This window comes from Arachis stenosperma, chromosome 1 (genome assembly GCF_014773155.1).
Source record: "Arachis stenosperma cultivar V10309 chromosome 1, arast.V10309.gnm1.PFL2, whole genome shotgun sequence".
NCBI lineage: Eukaryota > Viridiplantae > Streptophyta > Magnoliopsida > Fabales > Fabaceae > Arachis > Arachis stenosperma.
In genome coordinates, this window is record NC_080377.1 from 59,991,154 (window position 1) to 60,001,742 (window position 10,589).

The window sequence follows — 10,589 nt, forward strand, 5'->3', positions numbered from 1 at the left end:
CCATAAGGTTCTCCCATGTAATTCACCTCTTCTATTGCAAGATTCTCAAGGTTATAAGCTTCTCCTTCAGAGGAGGCTTCTTTAGTACTGCTGGATGCAGCTTGTAAACCAGTCAGATTCTGAGAAATCATATTGACTTGCTGAGTTAATATTTTATTCTGAGCCAATATGGTATTTAGAGTATCAATCTCAAAAACTCCTTTCTTTTGAGTCATCCCATTATTCACAGGATTTCTTTCAAAAGTGTACATGAACTGGTTATTTGCAACCATCTCAATGAGTTTCTGGGCTTCTATAGGTGTTTTCATATGAAGGGATCCACCAGCAGAATGGTCCAATGACATCTTGGACAATTCAAACAGACCATTATAGAATATAACTAAGATGCTCCATTCTGGAAGCATGTCAGAAGGACACCTTCTGATTAATTGCTTGTATCTTTCCCAAGCTTCATAGAGGAATTCACCTTCCTTTTGTCTGAAGGTTTGGACTTCCACTCTAAGCTTGCTCATCTTTTGAGGGGGAAATAATTTGGCCAAGAAAGCATTGACCAACTTTTTCCAAGAGTTTAGGCTTTCCTTAGGTTGTGAGTCCAACCATATCCTATTTTTGTCTCTTTCAGCAAAGGGGAAAAGTATAAGTCTATAGACCTCAGGATCAACCCCATTGGTCTTAACAGTGTCACAGATTTACAAGAATTCAGCTAAAAACTGATGAGGATCTTCCAATGGAAGTCCATGAAACTTGCAATTCTGTTGCACTAGAGAAACTAATTGAGGCTTAAGCTCAAAGTTGTTTGCTCCAATGGTAGGAATTAAGATGCTTCTTCCATAGAAGTTGAAAGTTAGTGTAGTAAAGTCACCAAGCATCTTCCTCGCATCTCCACTATTGTTCTCAGGTTTGGCTGCCATGTCTGCCTCTTTTTCAAAATTTACTGTAAGGTCCTCTCCGGAGTGTTGTGTTTTATCTTCTCTTAGCTTCCTCTTCAGAGTCCTTTCAGGTTTAGGATCAGCTTCAACAAGAATGTCCTTATCCTTGTTCCTACTCATATGAAAAAGAAGAGAACAAAAGGAGTAGTGGAATCCTCTATGTTACAGTATAGAGATTCCTTTATGTGTCAGAAGAAAGAGAAGAATAGAAGCATGAGGTAGAGAAAGAAGAATTCGAACACAGAGGGGGAGAGAGGGTTCGAATTATTAGATGAGAAGTGTTAGTACTTAAATAAAATAAATAGAAAGAGATGAGAGAGAGACTATTCGAATTTTAAAAGAGGGAAGAGAAAAATATTTTTTATTTTTATTTAATTAATTAAGTTAGTTTCGAAAATTTGAAAAAGAAATAAAATTAAATTAAAATTTAAAACAATTAGTTAATTAAAAAGTTTTTTTTTTTGAAAAAGTGGTTAGTGATTTTCGAAAATTAGAAGTGGAAAAGTAGTTAGGTGGTTTTGAAAAAGATAAGAAGTAGCAAACTTTTTTAAAAATTAAAACACACAAGTCAAGTAGTTAGTTGAAAAAGATTTTGAAATTAAAATTTTAAAAAGATATGATTGAAATTTATTTTGAAAAAGAATTGAAAAAGAAATTAAAAAGATTTGATTTTTAAAATTAATGTTGATGACTTGACTAACAAGAAACTAAAAGATATGATTCTAGAATTCAAAGATTGAACCTTTCTTAACAAGAGAGTAACAAACTTGAAATTTTTGAATCAAAACATTAATTGTTAGCAAGGATTTTTGAAAATATGAAATTTAAGAAAAAGATTTTTGAAAAATTAGTTTTAAAATTTTCCAAAATATTAAAAGAAAAAATGAAAAAGATTTTGAAAAATTTTAAGAATGAAACTCAAAAATCATAAAAAAATAAAAAGAATTGATTTTTGAAAAAGATTTGAAAAGATAAAGTTTTTAAATTGAAATTTTGACTTGACTAACAAGAAACAACTAAATTTTTAAAATTTTTGACCATGTCAACTCAAAATTTTGAAAATTATGAGAAGAATAAGGAAAATATTTTTTTTTTACTTTTGAATTTTTAATGAAGAGAGAGAAAAACAACAAAATAAAACAAAACATAAAAATTCAAAATCAAAACAAATAATGCATGCAAGAACACTTTGAATATCAAGATGAACACCAAGAACACTTTGAAGATCAAGATGAACATCAAGAACATATTTTTGAAAATTTTTTTAGAAAAGAAAGACATGCAAGACATCAAACTTAAAATTTGACACTAGACTCAAACAAGAAACACAAAATTTTTTTGTTTTTTATTTTTTTTTTCGAAAACTTTTTTTTTTCAGAAAAACTTTTTGAAAAGAAAATAAAGGTTAAAACAAGAAAAGAGGTTACCTAATCTAAGCAACAAGATAAACTTTCAGTTGTCCAAACTCGAACAATCCCCGGCAACGGCGCCAAAAACTTGGTGCACGAAATTGCAATCACACTTTTGCAACTCCGCACAACTAACCACCAAGTGCACTGGGTCGTCCAAGTAATAAAACCTACGTGAGTAAGGGTCGATCCCACGGAGATTGCCGGCTTGAAGCAAGCTATGGTCATCTTGTAAATCTTAGTTAGGCAGATTCAAATGATTATGAGGTTTTGATAGTTAAAAGATAGATAAAACATAAAATAAAATAAAGATACTTATGTAATTCATTGGTGGGAATTTCATATAAGCGTTTGGAGATGCTTTGTTGCTTCTGAACCTCTGCTTTCCTATTGTCTTCATCCAATCATGCGTGTGATAAACCACTATTTTATGGTTTATCTTGTGCTCAATTGAGTGGTTTTTATCAACTCTTTACCCACTTATTCATACTATTTGCATGGTTTTATATTTGCCTTCCTAATTATGTGCTTTGATTGAAAACATGCTTCTTTGGCTTTTATTTCCTTTTATTTAATCCTCTCTTATTACCATTAGATGCCTTGATATGTGTGTTAAGTGATTTCAGGAATTACAAGGCAGGAATGGCTTAGAGGATGGAAAGGAAGCATACAAAAGTGGAAGGAATATAAGAAGTTGAAGGAACTGCAAAGCTGTCAACCTGACCCTCTCGCACTAAAACGATCATAACTTGAGCTACAGAGATCCAAATAATACGGTTCTACTTGCATTGGAAAGCTTACGTCGGGGGCTTCGATTTGATATATAATTCGCTATAGTGGCCATACAGATAGGCGACGTGAACGTGCATTCCACGCGGACGCGTCGCATCTGCAAATCTCATTCCGCGCGGACGCGTGGATGACGCCTCCGCGTCACTTTGCCGCGACCTGTACGGACCAGATTTCAAATCAGTGATTTCTGGGCTGTTTCTGACCCAGTTTTCAGCCCGGAGAACACAGATTAGAGGCTATAAAGTGGGGGAATGCATCCATTCATAATTATGCTTTCATAATTCATAATTTTTAGTTTTAGATGTAGTTTTTAGTGAGAGAGGCTCTCTCCTCTCTCTTAGGATTAGGATTAGAATTTAATTTAGGATTAGGATTTTTAGAAATTAGGATTTATCTCATCTTCATATCAGGTTCAATATTCCTTTATTTTGACTTCTCTTCTACTTTGAGATACTCTAATACTTTTATCTGTTTATTATTTATGTTGCCCTTGGATTCATAAATCTTTCCATGTTAGATTTAAATTTATATTTAAATACAATTGAGGTATTTTCAGATCTATGATTTTCGTTTAGTTTTTCATATTCTTGGCTTTAATTGATTAACTGGAAGCTCTTGAGTTATCAACTATTCATGATTGATTGTTATGTCGGCTAATTAATTTGAATTCCTCTAACTCTAGTCTTTCCTTAGGAGTTGGCTAGGACTTGGGAATTCTAACCAATTGGTTCACTTGACTTTCCCTTGCTTACGCAAAGGTTAACTAAGTGGGATTAACTTTCATTATCATAGGAGTAACTGGGATAGGACTTATGAATTTTCATATCTTGCCAAGAGTTTATTTTATAGTTATTTATTTATTTCGCTTATCATTTATCATACTTGTTCCTCATTCTCAAAACCCCCAAAATTTTACCATTTTCATAGCCAATAATAAGAACATACCTCCCTGCAATTCCTTGAGAAGACGACCCGAGGTTTAAATACTTCGATTATCAATCTTCAGTTCTTCAAAATGGCGCCGTTGCCGGGGAATTGCAAACGTGTGCCTTATTATTGGTTATTGTAAATATTTTTCAAAAAAAAAATTTTCAAATCTTTTCTAAAATATTTTCCTTTTGTTAGTTTTTGTTTTTATTTTCTCTCACTACTATGAACTCTCACACCTTTGGCTATGAGTCTGGTTACAACTATATTTCAGGAAGAGGAAGCTATAACAGGAATATGCATCAGGGTCAAAGCAATCAAAGATGGATGGAGCCCAGAGGATCTGATCAACCCTTTAGGCAACAACACCCTCCTAGATATCACAAACAAAGACTATTCTATAATGCATACCAAGCTGATAGATATGGTGGACCGCCTAGTAGCTACCAACAAATCCGACCATATGCTCAGAGACCATCCTCACAATATAACTTTGAACCACCACACTCACAAGCCCCTTTCCGCCACTCACCTCCATATGACCCTAACCCATATCCACCATACCAACCACCCTATGAACCGTATGAACCATATGTAGAACCACCCCAATCCCACCCCAATTACTCCCAAGAACAACCACTGCCAATTTTTGGATCGACCCAAGAATCACAGGCTCACCTCAAGGAATCAGTAGATCAATTTCATGCAACCCTTCATCAACTGGAGCAAGCGATAAATCAATTAGCTTCGCAACGTTCGGAAACTCAAGGAACCCCCATGGCTTCATGTGGACAATTGGTGCACGAAATTGTGATCCATTCTTTTCACAACTCAAACAGTCCCCGGTAATGGCTCCAAAAACTTGGTGCTCAATACCATGGTCTAAACATAATTTCACAACTTCGCACAACTAACCAGCAAGTGCACTGGGTCGTCCAAGTAATAAACCTTACGCGAGTAAGGGTCGATCCCACGGAGATTGTTGGTATGAAGCAAGCTATGGTCATCTTGTAAATCTTAGTCAGGCAGATTCAAATGGTTATGAATGATATATGAATAAAGCATAAAGATAGAGATACTTATGTAATTCATTGGTGAGAATTTCAGATAAGCGAATGGAGATGCTTTGTCCCTTCAGTCTCTCTGCTTTCCTACTGTCTTCATCCAATCCTTCTTACTCATTTCCATGGCAAGCTGTATGTTGGGCATCACCGTTGTCAGTGGCTACAGTCCCGTCCTCTCAGTGAAAATGTTCAACGCACCCTGTCACGGCACGGCTAATCATCTGTCGGTTCTCAATCAGGTTGGAATAGAATCCATTGATTCTTTTGCGTCTATCACTAACGCCCGCCTTCAGGAGTTTGAAGCTCGTCACAGTCATTCCATCCTTGAATCCTACTCAGAATACCACAGACAAGGTTTAGACCTTCCGGATTCTCTTGAATGTTGCCATCAATTCTAGCTTATACCACGAAGATCCCGATTAAAGAATCCAAGAGATATCCACTCAATCTAAGGTAGAACGGAGGTGGTTGTCAGGCACACGTTCATAGGTGAGAATGATGATGAGTGTCACGGATCATCACATTCATCAAGTTGAGGAACAAGTGATATCTTAGAACAAGAACAAGCTGAATTGAATAGAAGAACAATAGTAATTGCATTAATACTCGAGGTACAGCAGAGCTCCACACCTTAATCTATGGTGTGTAGAAACTCCACCGTTGAAAATACATAAGAACAAGGTTCAGGCATGGCCGTGAGGCCAGCCCCATGATCTGAGATAGCATAAGACTAAAGATAGCTACCAAGATGATCTAAGAACTAGATGTCCAAAGATGAAAATACAATAGCAAAAAGGTTCTATTTGTAGAGAACTAGTAGCCTAGGGTTTACAGAAATGAGTAAATGACATAAAAATCCACTTCCGGACCCACCTGGTGTGTGCTTGGGCTGAGCATTGAAGCTTTCATGTGAGAGACTTTTCTTGGAGTTAAACGCCAGCTTTTGTGCCAGTTTGGGCGTTTAACTCCCATTCTTGTGCCAGTTCCGGCGTTTAACGCCGGGCATTCTTGAGCTGATTTGAAACGCCGGTGTGGGCCATCAAATCTCGGGCAAAGTATGAATTATTATACATTGCTGGAAAGCCCAGGATGTCTACTTTCCAACGCCATTGAGAGCGCACCAATTGGGATTTTGTAGCTCCAGAAAATCTACTTCGAGTGCAGGGAGGTCAGAATCCAATAGCATCTGCGGTCCTTTTCAGTCTCTGAATCAGATTTTTGCTCAGGTCCCTCAATTTCAGCCAGAAAATACCTGAAATCACAGAAAAACACACAAACTCATAGTAAAGTCCAGAAAAGTGAAGTTTAACTAAAAACTAATAAAAATATACTTAAAACTAACTAAAACATACTAAAAACAAACTAAAAATAATGCCAAAAAGCGTATAAATTATCCGCTCATCAACAATCTAATAAAGAATGTAGCATGAAGGAGACATTAGAAACTCCGGTGGACAGCAAGAAGCATGGATTTGTATTGGAACAAGTGGAGGAAGCCGGAATTATTGAAGAAGAAGAAGTGGTTGAAGAGTTAGGAGATGCTGAACCTCCATTGGAAAGTCCATTCATAAAGCCTCCTTCCAAGGAGTTTGAATTTAATGTTGAGGAGGCTGTACAACCTCCAAGGCATGTCATGGTTGAAGACTTGGAAGAGGTTGATCAAGAGATGGGGACTAAAGAAGAAGAAGCACAACATCCCATGCCCTTGGTGAACAATGAAGAAGAGATTGAATTGGAAGAAATTCACCAAGAGGAAGAGGTTGATATTGAAGAAGATTGCTGGTGCACGAAATTTTTTATCCCAATATCAAAATCAAGATTTCTTATGATTTTGTACCACTAACCAACAAGTGCACTGGGTCGTCCAAGTAATACCTTACGTGAGTAAGGGTCGATCCCACAGAGATTATTGGTTTGAAGCAAGCTATGGTTATTTTATTATTCTTAGTCAGGATATCAATTATAATTATCAGTTTGAATTACGAAAAATTAAAGAGCATAAAATAAATAATTGTTACTTTAATAATGGAGAATATGTTGGGGTTTTGGAGATGCTTTGTCTGCTTTATTTCAGCTTTTTCTCTTGTAATCCTCTTCCCACACGCAAGGTTCCTTCCATGGCAAGCTATATGTAGGGTGTCACCGTTGTCAATAGCTACTTCCCATCCTCTCAGTAAAAATGGTCCAAATGCTCTGTCACAGCACGGCTAATCAACTGTTGGTTCTCGATCATGTCGGAATAGAATCCATTGATTCTTTTGCGTTTGTCATCATGCCCAACACTCGCGAGTTTGAAGCTCGTCACAGTCATCCAATCACAGAATCATACTCGGAATACCACAGACAAGGTTTAGACTTTTTGGATTCTCATGAATGCCGCCATCAATTCCAACTTATACCACGAAGATTCTGATTAAGGAATCTAAGAGATACTCATTCAATCTGATGTAGAACGGAGGTGGTTGTCAAGCACACGTTCATGGATTGAGGAAGGTGATGAGTGTCACGGATCATCACCTTCTTCATAGTTAAGTGCGAATGAACATCTTATATAAGAACAAGCGTGTTTAAATGGAAAACAGAAGTAATTGCATTAATTCATCGAGACGCTGCAGAGCTCCTCACCCCCAACAATGGGGTTTAGAGACTCATGCCGTCAAAGAGTATAAAATTCAGATCTAAAAATGTCATGAGGTACAAAATAAGTCTCTAAAAGTTGTTTAAATACTAAATTAGTAATCTAGGTTTACAGAAAATGAGTAGACTAAGATAATTGGTGCAGAAATCCACTTCTGGGGCCCACTTGGTGTGTGCTGGGGCTGAGACTTAAGCTTCTCACGTGCCTGGGCTGTTTCTGGAGTTGAATGCCAGGTTCTAACGTGTTTTTGGCATTGAACTCCAACTTGTAACCTGTTTCTGGCGCTGGACGCCAGACTGCAACATGGAACTGGCGTTGAACGCCAGTTTACGTCGTCTATCTTTGCGCCAAGTATGAACTATTATATATTTTTGGAAAGCCCGGGATGTCTACTTTCCAACCCAATTAAGAGCGCGCCAATTGGACTTCTGTAGCTCCAAAAAATCCATTCCGAGTGCAGGGAGGTCAGAATCCAACAACGTCAGCAGTCCTTTTTCAGCCTAAATCAGATTTTTGCTCAGCTCCCTCAATTTCAGCCAGAAAATACCTGAAATCACAGAAAAACACACAAACTCATAGTAAAGTCCAGAAATAAGATTTTTGCTTAAAAACTAATAAAATTATATTAAAAACTAATTAAAACCTGCTAAAATCTACATGAAAATACCCCCAAAAAGCGTATAAAATATCCGCTCATCACAACCCCAAACTTAAACTATTGCTTGTCCTCAAGCAACTAGATAAATAAAATAGGATGAAAAGAAATTAAGAAGCAATAATATCTCAGAGTTTCAAGTGAAGCTCAGATTTTAGTTAGATGAGCGGGGCTGGTAGCTTTTTGCTTCTGAATAGTTTTGGCATCTCACTCTATCCTCTGAAATTCAGAATGATTGGCATCTATAGAAACTCAGAATTCAGATAGTATTATTGATTCTCCTAGTGTAGTATGTTGATTCTTGAACACAGTTACTTTATGAGTCTTGGTCGTGGCCCTAAGCACTTTGTTTTCCAGTATTACCACCGGATACATAAATGCCACAGACACATAACTGGGTGAACCTTTTCAGATTGTGACTTAGCTTTGCTAAATTCCCCAATTAGACGTGTCCAGAGTTCTTAAGCATACTCATTTTGCTTTGGATCACGACTTTAACCACTCAGTCTCAAGCTTTTCACTTGGACCTGCATGCCACAAGCACATGGTTAGGGACAGCTTGGTTTAGCCGCTTAGGCCTGGATTTACTTCCTTGGGCCCTCCTATCCACTGATGCTCAAAGCCTTGGATCCTTTTTACCCTTGCCTCTTGGTTTTAAGGGCTATTGGCTTTTTTCTTTTTCTTGATCTAATGAAATATTGTAATTTTTAAAATATTTTTTTCACTGCTTTTTCTTGCTTCAAGAATCAAATTCATGATTTTTCAGATCATCAATAATATTTTTCGTGTTCCTCATTCTTTCAAGAGCCAATATTCATAAAATTCAAGATAAAAAATATGCACTGTTTAAGCATTCATTTAGAGAACAAAAAGTATTGCCACCACATATAATTAATTATAATTTTTCTTATTAAGAACTCGAAAAATATAAATTACTTCTTTATTCTAAAAATCTACTATTTTATTCATGTTTGATGATGATGAGAAAAATAAATTATAACTTAATTGGAAATAAAACCAAAATAGATATGCTAATTACTACTACTCCTATATAACTTCTAAGGTAAATTTCTATAATAACACTATCACAGAGTTAGAGATAAAATTAGAACTCAACAACCTGTATTTTGGGAAGTGGATGTTCCTCTAGTTTGTGGGGTGCTTGGTCCTTCAAGAATTAATTTCTGACGCTTCAACTCCCTCAAGTCACGCCCTTGCTCCTCTTGTTCCCTAAGCAATTTGCAAAGCATGCTACTTTGATTATTCTGTTCTTCCTTTATTTGGTTCATAGCTTCTTGCAACTTGGAAACAGATGCCTCAAGATGCTCCCAATATTCGAATTGAGGGAGTTCTGGGAGGAATTCTTGTGCTCTCCTCTTGATTGGGTCATCCTGCAACTGTTGTCTTTCCATTGATATTTTAGTGATTGGCCGCTCAACTGAGATATACTCAGTTATTCCCATCCTCACTCCAGCATCTCTGCAGAGCATAGAAATTAAGCTTGGATAGGCTAATTTGGCATCTTTGGAGTTCTTGTTTGCTATTTTGTAGAGTTCACATGAAATTAGTTGATGAACTTCTACTTCTCTTCCCAACATGATGCAGTGAATCATCACTACTCTTTTAACAGTGACTTCAGAACGGTTGCTGGTGGGCAATATAAAACGTCCAATGAAGTCCAGCCAGCCTCTAGCAACTGGTTTGAGATCTTCTCTCTTGAGTTGATTTGGGATGCCAGTGGTGCTGGTGGTCCACCTGGCTCCAGGGATGTATATATCCTCTAAAATCTTGTCCAGGCCTTTGTTTACCCTCATCATTCTCCTATTAAAGGAGTCTGGGTCATCTTTCAGCTGAGGAAGCTTAAAGATCTCCCTAATTTTGTCAGGGTGAATGTGAACAATCTTTCCTCTGACCAAGGTTCGATAGTCATAAAGGGCAATTCCAGTTATTCTTTGCCTGTCTGTCTGCCACAGATTAGCGTAGAACTCCTGAACCATATTTCTTCCCACTTTTGTTTCAGGATTAGCTAGGATTTCCCAGTTCCTATTTCGAATTTGCTCTTGGATCTCTGGATATTCATCTTCTTTCAGATCGAACTTGACTTCCGGGATCACTGATCTTAGACCCATTATCTTGTAGTAATGGTCTGAATGTTCTTTGGTTAAGAACTTCCCT

General features: G+C 37.0%; 1 non-coding gene across 1 annotated transcript; it reads left to right on the plus strand.

Moving 5' to 3' along the window:
• Positions 1-398: 398 nt before the first annotated feature.
• LOC130951817 (small nucleolar RNA R71) lies at positions 399-506 on the plus strand. Its single transcript, XR_009074112.1, has one exon. It is a non-coding gene; the product is annotated as a small nucleolar RNA R71 (small nucleolar RNA).
• Positions 507-10,589: the final 10,083 nt, after the last annotated feature.